This window comes from Aplidium turbinatum, chromosome 9 (genome assembly GCF_918807975.1).
Source record: "Aplidium turbinatum chromosome 9, kaAplTurb1.1, whole genome shotgun sequence".
Lineage (NCBI taxonomy): Eukaryota > Metazoa > Chordata > Ascidiacea > Aplousobranchia > Polyclinidae > Aplidium > Aplidium turbinatum.
Window position 1 is genome coordinate 7606145 of NC_137480.1, and position 17168 is coordinate 7623312.

A 17168-nucleotide genomic window follows, 5' to 3' on the forward strand; every position below is an offset into this window, starting at 1 on the left:
ATTCAGTTAAAATTCTTTGTATCAAAATCCTGGCGCCAAAAAATCACGTGATTGCATCGACCAGTGGAAGATGAATTGTAGACTATGTCACGCATGATTGCGTCGACCAGTGGATTAAGTTAAAGTGTCTACCGTCTTCATGAAGATGATGACGATAATGAACATGTATGATTAACGATTATATTAAGTGTTTAATTGTGCCCGGCTAGCTCAGTCGGTAGAGCGTTGGACTCTTAATCCAACGGTCGTGGGTTCGAGCCCCACGTTGGGCGAATACTTTTATCGTCAAGTGAAGCACCAGCTCATTCTCGTATCATTGCACCATTATTACCAACTAAAAGTCAAGCTTGCTTGTTTATATCAGCTTTTTTACAATTTTTGGAGATTTTTCAAAATCTAAAGGTTTACCTTGAAATGAATTTCAGGCTTTGTTGTATAGTTATGTAAAATTTCTTGAAATAGTAAAATTGGATAAAATGACGTCACAGAGTGGGCGGAGCGTTTAGATAAAACTAGAACAATGCATTTTTGCTTCATGTCTATCGCCGGACGTTGTGGCATGCTTTGTAAACCAGTTACTTGGAGGCTTGAGTTGGTGGACGGCTTGAAGCCTGCAGCTCTGCGGCGCCAAGACCTGCTGCTCGATCAGGAACTTGGCCAGACCGTCGATATGAACCGGAACTTCTCATGTTGAAGTTCCTCCAATGATGCTGAGATCTTCAACGTTGCTCATTAGCTGGGACAGAGCCTGTGGATAAGCAGCGTGTCGTAGCCTTGTCAACACAAACGTAACCAATTTTTTTATCATCTTTTTCCGTCTGTGAAAGTGAAACGAGTGCTTTTCGAAACAAACTTTTTTTAGAAGCACTGAAATGTTAGCTCAGCGAAATGACTTACAATCCCTATGGCCCGGTAAGCACTTAAACATAAACATGTTTGGTAAGACAAATCAATCATTACACCAGTGGTTCCCATCCTGGGTGCCGCGGCACCCTGGGGTGCCAATTGGAATGCTCAAGGGTGCCGCGAGATATTGAGATATTGCAATAATGCGGCCCATTCTTTATTTTAACCTGTTAATTGCGGAAGTTATTTATTTATTTTAACTCTAATCCGTGGTAAGCCTTTGTTTTCTCGCCCAGGAAAAACAGCGTAAAAGAGATTTTGACTCGTTGCTGTTCTTTCCATAAAAGCGTTTGAAACGCATGATTATTGCCGGGCTTCATGATTTTTTTTGCGTTTCACGGCACACAAAGTCAAATTGCAGCGATGGATTATCGGATTGTGTGACCCAGCACGATTATAAAATTGCACGATTGTTTGCGAATCATTATAAAATTGGAAACTTTTGTTGGATAAAAGTTTGACGAGTTCTGGATAAAAATTCAAAATGAACATCCTTGCGTTGGAAAGAATGCTATTGTGCTTTTGCTGCAGTTTTCCACGTCATAGCTAATGTGAGAGTAGATTTTCTGTATTAACGAAAATAAAAACTAAAAAATGAGAACGACTGCTTATAATCAAGGAAGAAATGCGGATGGCTTTATCGAATGTTCCCCCAGATATTATGGGACTTTGTGCAAGAAGTCAAGCCCAAAAATCACATTGACTTTTGAATAAATACATTTATTTACTCGCCATATAGCCTACTGTACAACTCATTCTGTGTTATTTCATACAGTTATTTGAAATACAGAAACCTCATAAAATTGATCCAATTTTGCCAGGGTGCCACAAACTATTTATCTCGTTGATAGGGTGCCGCAATGTCAAAAAGGTTGGGAATCACTGCATTACACCATTCAAAAGTTACAGGATTAGCGTATCAATCGTATAAATCAGAAGTTATGGAAGAGAAAAAATACGCAAAAATTTCTGATACAAAGTAAAACCAGTGAACATTCCGCAGTAGCCAGCGTGGTCTAGTCGGTTAAGGTTAGGGAATACATTTCGATGACGTGGATTTGATTCCCACCCCTGTCATAACTTTTTTCTACTGTAAATACAAACCAAGTTCAAAGGAGGATCAACTTTCTGGCTGAATGCTAGAGGGATCAAAATTGGACAATAATCACTTAAACATATATTCTGATTATTTACACTGGTCTACACGATTTTTGCTGTATCAACTTTTAGAACTGATTTAGAGTAATTTTGGGGTACTGAATCCAAATCTGACCTCAGATTTATCCTATCACGTCTGGTTTGTGAGATATGATAACAACAAATTGTCACTTTTGTCAAAAGTGGAAAATTTGACATTGCGTTTATCACACATCTACACATAGCGCTATATCCCGAAATCCAGGTCATGTTTTGCATAAATAGTTGAAATACACCCACAAACTATAATTTGATACCAATTTGTTTTCTAAGCAACATTATTAACAAGGCAGTAATAACAAGCTAAAAAGGAGACTAAAAGTATAACTGACCGCCCGCCCCCCTCCTCCGTCAATGTTTTGCATGAAACCTCAAAGATTTAAGCACGCCTATGGCAATGCTTGTCCAGTAACCTTATTTAGGCTGTTTTGGCCTGTCTAACACTAACCTTTCGCTGTAGCACTGCATATGCTGGTGGTAAACACAACTCCAAATCTTCTACTTTTGGCACAATAAAGCGTTTTTGTTATATCATATCTCAAAAATCTGATGTGACAGCGAAAATCTGAGTTCAGATTCGGATTCAGCACGGCAAAATTACCTTAAATCAGTTTTCAAAGTCCGAACAGCAGAAAAAAAATCTTTTTTTGTAGACCAGTGTTAGTGGTGTCTTACATGGAATTGTCATGTTTAAGCGGGAGTGGCTATACCCTATAGCACCTTCAACTTTCATTGCACGTTTGTTTCCGACTAAAATCCAAGCTTGCTTGTATAACCCGACGGTCTCATGGTGTAACGGTTAGCACTCAGGACTCTGAATCCTGCGATCCAAGTTCAAATATCGGTTGTTTATTTGGTGTTGTTTGTTGACATTTTATAAAATGATTGATTTTTTGGGTAGTAACGAAAAGGCAAGTCGAAACATTGTCTTGCATCAAAAGCATTTGGATTTAGATGTCAAATTCGTGGATCGTTACCTAAACAAAGCTTTTATTTTTCACATTATATATTACGTTCTTTAAAATTTCAATAATATTTTCTTTTTTTGGTTTAAGCCCCTGGTGGCGAGGACTAATTTCTTACACCTACATAATGTTGACTTATCTCAAACTTCACTCAGAGGCTACCAAAGAGCAGTCAATATTTGGTTCTCTCATCTACCAAGTCACCGTGATACCACACTCACAAGAAGAAAACAAACGCGACTCCCTGTTTAGTGAGAAGCCGGACTACCATGTGGAAGCGCTTGTCGTAGCAGGATATATGCCCATTGGACGGTTTCGGTGCCAGAAATATAAAAATAAAGCCTGGTTACATTCTCCGACTTACTTTAAACTCATGTCCGCTGGATTACTCGAAATCTATTGCATTTCAACTTTATTGAAAATGAAGTGATCAACCAAGCGATCGAAAGTAATTCTTTGGTGTGCCCACGTGTACACAAGTCGGTCTCATGGTGTAACGGTTAGCACTCAGGACTTTGAATCCTGCGATCCGAGTTCAAATCTCGATGAGACCTATTGTTTAAAACACGCTTTTTTAAATGCAAATATTTTTTGAAATATTGTTTCATTACCAAAAAGTATGAGGCATACAACAAAATGAAGAAAATGGGAAAGACAATGTTGAAAGACACAAGATTTGAAGAAGGATGCCATTTAAATAAGAAGAACGATTTCGCCATGCCAATAGACCAGTGGTTCCCAACCTTTTTTTGGCTGTTACCCTAATCTCCACCCTGAAGTGAGCCAATTACCCCCACGATCAATTTTCAAAAATAAAAGTGTTTATTGCTATCAGGGATTTGCTATGTGTTTCAAAGGGCTAATTATGACAATCAAAATGCAATACAATACTGAATGCAAGATAAAAATGCGTGGTAAACATTGAATGGGAAGGTTGGGCCTGGACTTCAGCTGCCAGCTTTGTGATCCTGGGCTTTGTGGTACTGAGGGCGATTTTTGCGCCGCTTTCGACATCCAGGCGATTGCGCTTCTTTATCTTCATTCCCAAGACAGTTGAAAATCTTTGTTCATGACCATACATTGTTGAAAAAGATGTCAGAATATTTAATACATGTGTCGCTAATGTTGGTGTGTCCTGGAGCCTGCTAAACCAGAAGGGTTCCAACCTTTCCCCCTTGAAATCAAGTTTCAACTCCTCGTTAATTCGGAGAGTGATAAATTCTTCTTTAGTCGGAAAGTCGTCATCATCCACCTGGCTGCCATCACACGTGAAGGTCTCAGTGTACCATTGGAGACTAGCCGTGTCCAAATCCATCTTCTTAGCTAGCTGGCCTAAGTGGTCAGCTATGTCCTCCTTCAACGCTGCTGTCAAATCAAGTCCATTGCCTTCGAGGTAGGCTACATGTCAAGCGTGTGAAACTGTTCCTTTTCCAACTCGTTTTGTTCCACAATTTAACCTTTGAGATAAATGCTGCTACGGTTACTTTGGTGTCGATCACAATTAGCTACATTCTTGCCTTAATTTAAAAGATTGCCTTTGTTCAATTCACCAAAGATATCAGCCAGATACCGTACTAGATAGCACAGCTGGGAAATCTACTGTTGGTTAGAGAAGTATTCAGCCAAGTCGGACTTCTCTTTTATCCAAAAAACATGGGCAGCCTCACGAAGTTCGACCAGACGGGTTATCACTTTGCCATGAGACAGCCATCGTACTTGTGGTACAGTAATCGGTAAGGCGATCTGTGTGGTACAGTAATGCTTCGTATCTTTCTTCCATCTTCTTGCACAGTTTCTTGAAAAGACGGTTGTTCAATTCCTTCGCTTTTATAAAGTTCACAACCTTCACTTGCTTCACTGTTTCTAAATCGGGTCTCGTTACCCCCCAAAAACAGGCAAATTACCCCCCGGGGTAATTTACCTCCAGGTTGGGACCCACTGCAATAAACCTATCTAATCTAAAATATGTCAGGTGTGTGATAGGTTACATCAAATAGAAGATTCATTGATGCAGTAAAACAAAGATTTGTTCAAATGTAAAGACGTTTTAAGGAAAATCCTAGGCTACGAATCCATTTGAAGCTAAACATACTGTCATCTTATGAAAAGCAGATCAACATGTGGCAGTGAATGTTTATCATGTTCAAGGCAATAACGTAAAGAATATTGTAATGTTTAACAATCATGACTACGTGTAATGATAATAATAATGATATTCAAATAAGCAATTGCTTAACAGGTCGATTATATTGGAAGAACCAAGAAGAAAGCGGAAGATCGAAATCTGTGGAAGCAATTAAACATTACAAACGTAGATGTTGAGATAGCACATGATGATTGTCTTCATGAAGATGATGATGATAATGAACATGTATGATTAACGATTATATTGAGTGTTTAATTGTGCCCGGCTAGCTCAGTCGGTAGAGCGTTGGACTCTTAATCCAACGGTCGTGGGTTCGAGCCCCACGTTGGGCGAATACTTTTATCGTCAAGTAAAGCACCAGCTCATTCTCGTATCATTGCATCATTGTTACCAACTAAAAGTCAAGCTTGCTTGTTTATAACAGCTTTTTTACAATTTTTGGAGATTTTTTAAAATCTGAAGGTTTACATTGAAATGAATTTCAGGCTTTGTTCTATAGTTATGTAAAATTTCTTGAAATAGTAAAATTGGATAAATTGGCGTCATAAAGTTGGCGGAGCGTTTAGATAAAACTAGAACAATGCATTTTTGCTTCTTGTCTATCGATGGACGTTGTGGCATGCTTTTGTAATCCAGCTAGCCTACTTGGAGGCTTGAGTTGGTGGGACGGCTTGAAGCCTGCAGTTCTGCGGCGCCAAGACCTGCTGCTCGATCAGGAACTTGGCCAGACCGTCGATATGAAACGAAACTTCTCATGTTAAAATTCCTCCAACGATGCTAAGATCTTGAACGTTGCTCATTAGCTGGGACAGAGCCTGTGGATAAGCAGCGTGTCGTAGCCTTGTCAACACAAACGTAACCAATTTTTTTATCATCTTTTTTCGTCTGTGGAAGTGAAACGAGAGCTGTTCGAAACAAACGTTTTTTAGAAGCACTGAAATGTTAGCCTAGTGAAATGACTTAGCCTACAATCCCTATGGCCCGGTAAGAACTTAAACATAAACATGTTTGGTAAGACAAATCAATCATTACACCATTCAAAAGTTACAGGAATAGCGTATCAATTCGAATAACCTATCAATCGTATAAATCAGAAGTTATGGAAGAGAAAAAATACACAAAAATTTCTGATACAAAGTAAAACCAGTGAACTTTCCGCAGTAGACAGCGTGATCTAGTCAGTTAATGTTAGGGAATAGGCCTACATTTCGATGACGTGGATTTGATTCCCACCCCTGTCATAACTTTTTTCTTCTGTAAAATACAAACCAAGTTCAAAGTAGGATCAACTCTCTTGCTGAATGCTAGAAGGGTCACAATTGGACAATAGTCACTTAAACATAATATATTCTGATTGATTAGTGGTGTCTTACATGGAATTGTCATGTATAAGTGGCTACCCTATAGCCCACTCAATTTTCATTGCACGTTTGTTTCCGACTAAAATCCAAGCTTGCTGGTATATCCCGACGGTCTCATGGTGTAACGGTTAGCACTCAGGACTCTGAATCCTGCGATCCGAGTTCAAATCTCGGTGAGACCTTATTGTTTCTTTGTTGACATTTTATAAAACGACTGATTTTTTGGGTAGTAACGAAAGGCAAGTCGAAACATTGTCTTGCATCAAAAGCATTTGGATTTAAATTTCAAATTGGTTGATCGTTACCTAATCAAAGCTTTTGTTTTTCACATTCTATATTATGTTCTTTAAAATTTCAATTTTTTGGGGTTTGAGCTTCTGGTCGCGAGGACTAAGTTCTTACACTTACAGAATGTTGGCTTATCTCAAACTTCACTGAGAGGTTACTAAAGAGCAGCCAATGTTTGGTTCTTTCATCTATCAAATCACCGTGATACCACACTCACAAGAAGAAAAAAACGCGACTCCCTGTTTAGTGTGAAGCCCGACTACCATGTGGAAGCGCTTGTCGTAGCAGGATATGCCCATTGGGCGGTTTCGGCGCCAGAAATATAAAAATAAAGCCTATGGTTGCAGTCTCCGACCTACTTTAAATTCATGTCTGCTGGATTACTCGAAATCTATTGTATTTCAACTTTATTACAAATGAAGGGATAAACCAAGCGATCGAAAGCAATTTTTTGATGTGTCCTAATATATAGACACGTCGGTCTCATGGTGTAACGGTTAGCACTCAGGAGTTTGAATTCTGCGCTCCGAGTTCAAATCTCGGTGAGACCTATTGTTTAAAACACGCTTTTTTAAATTCAAACCTTTTTTGAAATATTGTTTCATTACCAAAAAGTATGAGGCATACTACAAATTGAAGAAAATGGGTGAGATCTCAATGTTGAAAGACACAAGATTTGAAGAAGGATGGAGTTTGAAAAAGAAGAACGATTTCGTCATGTCAATAGACCTATTTAATCTAAAATATGTCAGGTGTCTGATAGGTTACATAAAATAGAAGATTCATCGATGCAGTAAAACAAAGATTTGGTCAAATGTAAAGACGTTTTAAGAAAAATCCTAGGCTACGAATCCATTTGAAGCTAAACATACTGTCATCTTATGAAAAGCAGATCGACATGTGGCAGTGAATGTTTATCATGCTCAAGGCAATAACGTAAAGAAGTTAGTAATGTGAAAAGATCATGACTACGTATAATGATAATAATAATGATATTCAAATAAGCAATTGCTTAACTGGTCGATTATATTAGAAGAACCAAGAAGAGAACACAGTGCAGAGGTTTGAGATTTGTGGAAGCAATTAAACTAGGGATATTGGACTTAGTGTCTAGGTATCCCTGAATTAAACATTACAAACGTAGATGTTGAGATAGCACATGATGATTGTCTTCATGAAGATGATGATGACAATGAACATGTATGAATAACGATTATATTGAGTGTTTAATTGTGCCCGGCTAGCTCAGTCGGTAGAGCGTTGGACTCTTAATCCAACGGTCGTGGGTTCGAGCCCCACGTTGGGCGAATACTTTTATCGTCAAGTGAAGCACCAGCTCAATCTCGTATCATTGCACCATTGTTACCAACTAAAAGTCAAGCTTGCTTGTTTATAACAGCTTTTTTACAATTTTTGGAGATTTTTGAAAATCTAAAGGTTTACATTGAAATGAATTTCAGGCTTTGTTGTATAGTTATGTAAAATTTCTTGAAATAGTAAAATTGGATAAACTGGCGTCATAAAGTGGGCGGGGCGTTTAGATAAAACTAGAACAATTCATTTTTGCTTCTTGTCTATCGATGGACGTTGTGGCATGCTTTTGTAATCCAGCTACTTGGTGGCTTGAGTTGGTGGACGGCTTGAAGCCTGCAGTTCTGCGGCGCCAAGACCTGCTGCTCGATCAGGAACTTGGCCAGACCGTCGATATGAAACGAAACTTCTCATGTTGACATTCCTCCAACGATGCTAAGATCTTCAACGTTGCTCAGTAGCTGGGACAGAGCCTGTGGATAAGCAGCGTGTCGTAGCCTTGTCAACACAAACGTAACCAATTTTTTTATCATTTTTTTCCGTATGTGGAAGTGAAACGAGAGCAGTTCGAAACAAACGTTTTTTTGGAAGTACTGAAATGTTAGCCCAATGAAATGACTTACAATCCTTATGGACCGGTAAGCACTTAAACATAAACATGTTTGGTAAGACAAATCAATCATTCCACCATTCAAAAGTTACAGGAATAGCGTATCAATTCGAATAACGTATCAATCGTATAAATCAGAAGTTATGGAAGAGAGAAAATACACAAAAATTTCTGATACAAAGTAAAACCAGTGAACTTTCCGCAATAGCCAGCGTGGTCTAGTCGGTTAAGGTTAGGGAATACAATTCGATGACGTGGATTTGATTCCCACACCTGTCATAACTTTTTTCTACTGTAAATACAAACCAAGTTCAAAGTAGGATCAACTCTCTTGCTGAATGCTAGAAGGGTCACAACTGGACAATAGTCACTTAAACATAATATATTCTGATTGATTAGTGGTGTCTTACATGGAATTGTCATGTTTAAGTGGCTACCTTATGGCCCACTCAATTTTCATTGCACGTTTGTTTCTGACTAAAATCCAAGCTTGCTTGTATACCCTGATATCTTATATCCTGTCTTATATATGTCTTATATCCTGACGGTCTCATGGTGTAACGGTTAGCACTCAGGACTCTGAATCCTGCGATCCGAGTTCAAATTTCGGTGAGACCTTGTTTGTTTGTTGACATTTGATGTAACGACAACTTTTTTTTTATAGTAACGAAAGGCGAGTAGTAACATTGTCTTGCATTAAAAACATTTCGATTTAAATGTCAAGTTGGTGGATCGTTACCTAAACAAAGCTTTTATTTTTCACATTGTATATTATGTTCTTTAAAATTTCAATAACATTTTCCTTTTTTGGTTTGAGCTCCTGGTGGCGAGGACTAATTTCTTACACCTACATAATGTTGACTTATCTCAAACTTCACTGAGAAGCTACTAAAGAGCAGCCAATGTTTGGTTCTCTCATCTACAAAGTCATCGTGATACCACACTCACAAGAAGAAAAAAAAAACGCGACTCCCTGTTTAGTGTGAAGCCCGACTACCAAGTGGAAGCGCTTGTCGTAGCAGGATATGCCCATTGGACGGTTTCGGTGCCACAAATATAAAAATAAAGCCTATGGTTGCAGTCTCTGACCTACTTTAAACTCATGTTCGCTGGATTACTCGAAATCTATTGCATTTCAACTTTTTTGAAAATGAAGTGAGCAACCAAGCGATCGAAAGTAATTGTTTGGTGTGCCTACTTATAGACATGTCGGTTTCATGGTGTTACGGTTAGCACTCAGGAGTTTGAATCCTGCGATCCGAGTTCAAATATCGGTGAGACCTATTGCTTAAAACACGTTTTTTTTTAATTCAAATATTTATTGAAATATTGTTTCATTACTAAAAAGTATGAGGCATACCACAAATTAAAGAAAATAAAGAAAACAATGTAGAAAGACACAAGATTTGAAGAAGGATGAAATTCAAATGAGAAGAACGATTTCGCCATGTCAATATAGACATATCTAAGCTAAATATCTTGGGTGTCCGATAGGTTACATAAAATAAAAGATTCATTGATGCAGTAAAACAAAGATTTGGTCAAATGTAAAGACGTATTAGGGAAATTCCTAGGTTACGAATCCATTTGAAGCTAAACATACTGTCATCTTATGAAAAGCAGATCAACATGTGGCAGTGAAAATTTATCATGTTCAAGGCAATAATGTAAAGAAGTTTGTAATGTGAAAAGATCATGACCACGTAGGCTATAATGATCATAATAATGATATTCAAATAAGCAATTGCTTAACTGGTCGATTATATTGGAAAAACTAAGATGAGAGCAGAAGATCGAGATTTGTGGAAGCAATAAAACAATACAATCGTAGATGTCGAGATAGCACATGATGATTGTCTTCATGAAGATGATGATGATAATGAACATGTATGATTAACGATTATATTGAGTGTTTAATTGTACCCGGCTAGCTCAGTCGGTAGAGCGTTGGACTCTTAATCCAACGGTCGTGGGTTCTAGCCCCACGTTGGGCGAATACTTTTATCGTCAAGTGAAGCACCAGCTCATTCTCGTATCATTGCACCATTGTTACCAACTGAAAGTCAAGCTTGCTTGTTTAAGAAAAAAATAAGTAGAATACCTTAACATATTAACGTCCACTTAGTAGAGTACAGGTCAATTCAAAGAGAAACAAGAATTTATTTGTTAAACTTCCATGTTAGATCAACTACAGCATAAATAGTTTTCAAAGTTTTTCTGGCCCAGCTGGACGTTTCTGGACGTTAATATGTTAAGGTATTCTACCTATTTTTTTCTTAAATTTTCGACGCATAAGTATCTGCTTTACGTGGATCCCTTACAAACTTTACGTTTATTTAAGGTTAAATGTGTCAAACCCCTTTTTAATTAATTGCTTGTTTATATCAGCTTTTTTACAATTTTTGGAGATTTTTTAAAATCTAAAGGTTTACATTGAAATAAATTTCAGGCTTTGTTGTATAGTTATGTAAAATTTCTTGAAATAGTAAAATTGGATAAATTGGCGTCACAAAGTGGGCGGAGCGTTTAGATAAATCTAGAAAACTGCATTTTTGCTTCTTGTCTATCGCTGGATGTTGTGGCATGCTTTTGTAATCCAGCTAGTCTACTTGGAGGCTTGAGTTGGTGGACTGCTTGAAGCCTACAGCTGTGCAGCGCCAAGACCTGCTGCTCGATCAGGAACTTGGCCAGACCGTCGATATGAACCAGAACTTCTCATGTTGAAGTTCCTCCAACGATGGTCAACGTTGCTCAGTAGCTGGGACAGAGCCTGTGGATAAGCAGCGTGTCGTAGCCTTGTCAACACAAACGTAACCAATTTTTTATCATCTTTTTCTGTCTGTGGAAGTGAAACGAAAGCTGTTCGAAACAAACTTTTTTTTAGAAGCACTGAAATGTTAGCCCAGAGAAATGACTTGCAATCCCTATGGCGCGGTAAGCACTTAAACATAAACATGTTTGGTAAGACAAATCAATCATTCCACCCAGGGCCTCCGAGAGAAATCAGCACTGGTCGGGAAACAATACGAAAAATGGGCCCCATAATATTTTTTTGCAAATATTGCGTTGCACGTTCGTGTTAAGCTAAAATTAGCCTACTTTCCGCAGCATGAAAAGAACTTCGTTCAATGTAAAAATCATCAATAATCACTGGATTTCACTTGCAGCAAAAATGCCATTGAAGCAAACTATTTTGTCTAGAAAGCTTTGTAAACACACAATAGCAACGCAACGAAAATAGTTCAACCATGCATTTATTTCAGGAGTATCCAAACTTTTTTCCACGCGAGCCAGATTTGATAATAAGTGTTCGCGGGCCAACAGCCACAATAATTTTTCTGAAAACTGCAAGTTGAATTTATATGATTTTTGTGTGTTTGCAGGCCAAAAATAACACATTGTACAACAACAGGCGCGGGCCATACAAAAACGTCTCGTGGGCCAGAGTTGGCCCGCGGGCCGGACTTTGGACATCCCTGATTTGATTCAACCCTGTCTGGACTTTTTGCAATGCAAAGTTACGGATCACAGCATCAAATGATAAAATTTTGCAACGTCTGAATTGATGCACAACATGTATAGTTAAGCTTTTCAATCGGTTTTGAGTCATAGCGCAAACAATTCTTTACAAATTTCAGTAATTGCTAAAACCACGTTCTCAAAGCGCAACCGCTGGAGGTAGCTACCGGAACACAAAAAAAATCATAACAAAACTATTTGGAAAACCTTTCGAAAGTGCAATCAATGATTCCTTGTATTGATTATGGGGTGGTTTGTTCTGGTTTGCAGCTGAAGTTTGCTGTGTGGCTTTCTGTCAAAAGTACCACCTCATCTAAAATGTCTTGAAAAATGTCATCGTTGTGTAGCCTACAAATGGTTTGAATTTATCCCACATGCCCGCAACTGCACAACAGACATACGATGAAATTTTCATGGAACTTCAAACTGATCGACGATATGTTTGAGTTTGTTGATACATTTGTCAATTCCAACAATTACTATCGAATCCCCTTTGCAATGTACGGTAGGTAGAATACATTTCCTTCGAATGATTCAGCTAGTTAAGTGGAGTGATAAAAGCGTTCTGTCCTCAGGAAAAGAAAATCATTTTCTTTTAAATTTATAATTGCCACTGCAACTTTAGCTTGCGAGTAGTAGCCTAGCCTACTCTTCTCAGCTTTCTCTTAGGCCTACTTAGATTACATCTTCCTTTAATTTTATTAAATTCATCAGTGAATCTTGTTTAGGACCGTAATCCACATAATGCAAAGCAGTCACAAATTTAAAACTGCTAGTTGTAGGCTACTTTAGCATTGACTCAGCTTCCGATCACGCTCTTGTTGGTTCCAACTTGATGCATTTAAGAAACGTCTTTAGAGCTTCAATTGCAAAAGGGTAGCCTATTGTAAAGCACTGGGTTTGACTGCACCACGCCTTGATTACCCTCTCGAAGTCAATTTTCTTTGGAAGATGATAGGACAGCTTTCTTTAGATTTTTCAGAATTTTTCCTCTGACTGGGCTATAACTTTAAAGATGGCACTAGCTTACAAGTTACAGATAATAATCAATTACTCCAAAAATGATAAGACATTTGAACAACTCTGTCTGTAGGCAACATTATGAATTCCAACTAGATTTAGCCTAAGCAACAACATCCATAAACAAAAAACTCATTACCTTCCAAAATCACATCATGAGAAGCATGACCACCAAAAGGCTACTTGACCACATGAAAACAGAAGATCTTTTAACTATGACAAAATTACATCCAATTCCAGCAATAAGTTAATAAAATCAAAAGTTTTAAAACTGTTCGGCCATACTAAAAGATCACAATTCGGAATCAGCAAAGTTTGCACAGAAGGAAAAGTAGAAGAAAAAAGAAAACGTGGCAGACAACTAAAACGATGGCAAGGCAACATCCAATCATGGACCGGACTCAACTTGGCGACACTGGTCGAGCTGGCTCAAAATCGCCACTCTTGGAAGCAAATAACTCATGTTGATGCACAATCTGCTGCAGGCGGAGATGATGACTGATGATGACTGATGATGATCCATAAACAAAAAATATACAGGATTTGCTTTCTTTAATCGTGCTTGGACTGATACCTTTAACTTTCCCAGATAACTTATGTTGAATACAACATGACAAAACGAACAAACAAACAAACAAACAACAACTTCCTATTGCCTGGCCAACGCAGATTTTGAAGTTAAGGTTCAGTTGTCAAGCAAAAATAGTTCCCGCTTAGCTAAAACAGAACCAGTTTTCAAGTTGAAACTATCAATACAATCGAAACCGTTCAGTGATACAGAAATCATTTCAGCTTCAGATTTTACGTCTTGAAGCTGTTCAACATCGCCTACCTTAACACGAAAATGATTTGTTCTTGATGAGAAGCATCGAGAGTGACATTTACAATGATTGAGAAATACTTGGAACTACGCACTTCATTTAAGAATTTGTTGATTATTTAGTTGGTAGGCTACATCTTTACTTTAGTACTAAAAATGGGCCCCCTCAAAAGTGAAAAAACAAAAAACTACTCGTTTTTCCTTTACAATGTTTTGCTAGGGGGGAAACTGGCCCGACTTCCCTCCCCTCTCGGAGCCACTGATTCCACCAGTCAATAGTTACAGGATTAGCGTATCAATCAGAATAACGTATCAATCGTATAAGTCAGAAGTTATGCAAGAGAGAAAATACACAAAAATTTCTGATACAAAGTAAAACCAGTGAACTTTCTGCAGTAGCCAGCGTGGTCTAGTCGGTTAAGGTTAGAGAATACATTTCGATGACGTGGAATTGATTCCCACCCCTGTCATAACTTTTTTTTTCTGTAAATACAAACCAAGTTCAAAGTAGGATCAACTCTCTTGCTGAATGCTAGAAGGGTCACAATTGGACAATAGTCACTTAAACATAATATATTCTGATTGATTAGTGGTGTCTTGCATGTAATTGTCATGTTTAAGTTGCTACCCTATTGCCTACTTAATTTTCATTGCACGTTTGTTTCCGACTAAAATCCAAGCTTGCTGGTATATCCCGACGGTCTCATGGTGTAACGGTTAGCACTGAGGACTCTGAATCCTGCGATCCAAGTTCAAATCTCGGTGAGACCTTGTTTCTTTGTTGACATTTTATAAAACAACTGATTTTTTGGGTAGTAACGAAAGGCAAGTCGAAACATTGTCTTGCATCAAAAGCATTTGGATTTAAATTTCAAATTGGTGGATCGTTACCTAAACAAAGCTTTTATTTTTCACATTCTATATTATGTTCTTTAAAATTTCAATAACGTTTTCTTTTTTTTTGGTTTGAGCTCCTGGTGGCGAGGACTAATTTCTTACACCTACAGAATGTTGACTTATCTCAAACTTCACTGAGAGGCTACTAAAGAGCAGCCAATGTTTGGTTCTCTCATCTACAAAGTCATCGTGATACCACACTCACAAGAAGAAAGAAAAAAAACGCGACTCTCTGTTTAGTGTGAAGCTCGACTACCAAGCGGAAGCGCTTGTCGTAGCAGGATATGCCCATTGGGCGGTTTCGGCGCCAGAAATATAAAAATAAAGCCTATGGTTGCAGTCTCCGACCTACTTTAAACTCATGTCTGCTGGATTACTCAAAATCTATTGTATTTCAACTTTATTGCAAATGAAGTGATAAACCAAGCGATCGAAAGCAATTTTTTGATGTGTCCCAATATTTAGACACGTCGGTCTCATGGTGTAACGGTTAGCACTCAGGACTTTGAATCCTGCGATCCGAGTTCAAATCTCGGTGAGACCTATTGCCTAAGACTCATTTTTTAAATTTATATATTTTTTTTAAATATCGTTTTACTAACAAAAAGTATGAGGCATACCACAAATTAAAGAAAATAAAGAAGACAATGTTGAAATTGGATAAATTGGCGTCACAAAGTGGGCGGAGCGTTTAGATAAATCTAGAAAACTGCATTTTTGCTTCTTGTCTATCGCCGGACGTTGTGGCATGCTTTTGTGATCCAGCTAGCCTACTTGGAGGCTTGAGTTGGTGGACTGCTTGAAGCCTACAGCTGTGTAGCGCCAAGACCTGCTGCTCGATCAGGAACTTGGCCAGACCGTCGATATGAACCAGTGGTCACAGCGGTAAACCATAATCTCTTTGTGGGAAAATTGTAACATAAGATTCCCGAATCCGTTCGTCTGAATGTAATGACCGAACAAGAAACACTCCTTTGAAACGTCTATTCATACTTGTATTTCTGTAAAATTAGCCCGCGGCTATCGAAATCGAGATGCAACGCCGTACACCTCTCAAAAACTGTCACTACAGAACAAACTACTTAGATAAAAGACGGAAAATTTGTCCAGCTAGCAAGCAGCAAGCAAACAGTTAAACTTGCGACTGACTTCCAACAAACAATTTTACGAATGACTAGAATAATTTGCGATATCTCAAATGCACGTACACAGTAACTGTGACGCAATAATGAAAGACATTGTCACGCAATTCAAACCCGTGTTCAAAGCGGCTGATACAATATTTCATCAGGTCTTACGAACGATGGTGCAATATTTGGACATTTTCTAGCAATTTCCATGACGTAAGATGCCAGCTAGGTTAAGTAGACCATAACGGTTTTTATATGACGTTTGATTTGGTGAACAATTGGCTGGAACATAGCGGCCCCTAGTTATGACAGTCTGACATGGCATAACTAAAAAAGAATTGACGACAATTGTGAGCCAATGAATAAAAACACACGATACACAAATTGTTTGAATCACTCACGTTTAAGTTAATACGTAAATACAAAGGGCATGCAAAGAATGAACAACAATACGAATAATACACGACGATACATGAAATTGGTACCATAGGTACATGCTAAAATGACGCTATATACAATGGTTGCGATAATAACCGACTGTTTTGTGTTTTGGGCTCAGACAAGTGTCGGCCACCGCAGACAAAACCAGGCTCAAACCCTAACACTTAGGTGTTCTTTACGGGGGCGAGGCACGAAATATCCCTCAACACGTAGTCTACTTTCACTTTCCCCGTACTCTCATCATAGTTGCAGACGGCAATTTTGGCTCTACGAACTACAGGCTTCCCTTTCCTAATTTGTGGAACTACCTCATGCACCCTCCCAAGTTGATACTTCCCACGTTTACCAATGTCTTGAAGAGAACCCACCACTACAAGTTGACCAGGCTCCAAATTCTCGGCCATTTTTAGCCATTTTTTCCGGCCCTGAAGACCTGGCAAGTAAAAATCGATCCATTTACTCCAAAACTGATGAGAAAGTGACAAATTGAACCGATAATCCCTTCTTAATTGGTCACGATCATGTGGTTGCCCAACAGCACAGTATGGGTCTAAGTA

General features: G+C 38.4%; 9 non-coding genes across 9 annotated transcripts; all 9 read left to right on the forward strand.

Annotated features, from left to right (window-relative positions):
• Positions 1–199: 199 nt before the first annotated feature.
• Trnak-cuu (transfer RNA lysine (anticodon CUU)) lies at positions 200–272 on the forward strand. The gene has a single exon. It is a non-coding gene; the product is annotated as a tRNA-Lys (tRNA).
• A 3278-nt stretch (positions 273–3550) lies between these two features.
• Trnaq-uug (transfer RNA glutamine (anticodon UUG)) lies at positions 3551–3622 on the forward strand. The gene has a single exon. It is a non-coding gene; the product is annotated as a tRNA-Gln (tRNA).
• Positions 3623–5473: 1851 nt separating this feature from the next.
• Trnak-cuu (transfer RNA lysine (anticodon CUU)) lies at positions 5474–5546 on the forward strand. The gene has a single exon. It is a non-coding gene; the product is annotated as a tRNA-Lys (tRNA).
• A 1139-nt stretch (positions 5547–6685) lies between these two features.
• Positions 6686–6757, forward strand: Trnaq-cug (transfer RNA glutamine (anticodon CUG)). The gene has a single exon. It is a non-coding gene; the product is annotated as a tRNA-Gln (tRNA).
• Positions 6758–7342: 585 nt separating this feature from the next.
• Trnaq-uug (transfer RNA glutamine (anticodon UUG)) lies at positions 7343–7414 on the forward strand. Its single transcript has one exon. It is a non-coding gene; the product is annotated as a tRNA-Gln (tRNA).
• A 683-nt stretch (positions 7415–8097) lies between these two features.
• Positions 8098–8170, forward strand: Trnak-cuu (transfer RNA lysine (anticodon CUU)). Its single transcript has one exon. It is a non-coding gene; the product is annotated as a tRNA-Lys (tRNA).
• Positions 8171–9330: 1160 nt separating this feature from the next.
• Trnaq-cug (transfer RNA glutamine (anticodon CUG)) lies at positions 9331–9402 on the forward strand. Its single transcript has one exon. It is a non-coding gene; the product is annotated as a tRNA-Gln (tRNA).
• A 1303-nt stretch (positions 9403–10705) lies between these two features.
• Positions 10706–10778, forward strand: Trnak-cuu (transfer RNA lysine (anticodon CUU)). Its single transcript has one exon. It is a non-coding gene; the product is annotated as a tRNA-Lys (tRNA).
• A 4734-nt stretch (positions 10779–15512) lies between these two features.
• Trnaq-uug (transfer RNA glutamine (anticodon UUG)) lies at positions 15513–15584 on the forward strand. The gene has a single exon. It is a non-coding gene; the product is annotated as a tRNA-Gln (tRNA).
• Positions 15585–17168: the final 1584 nt, after the last annotated feature.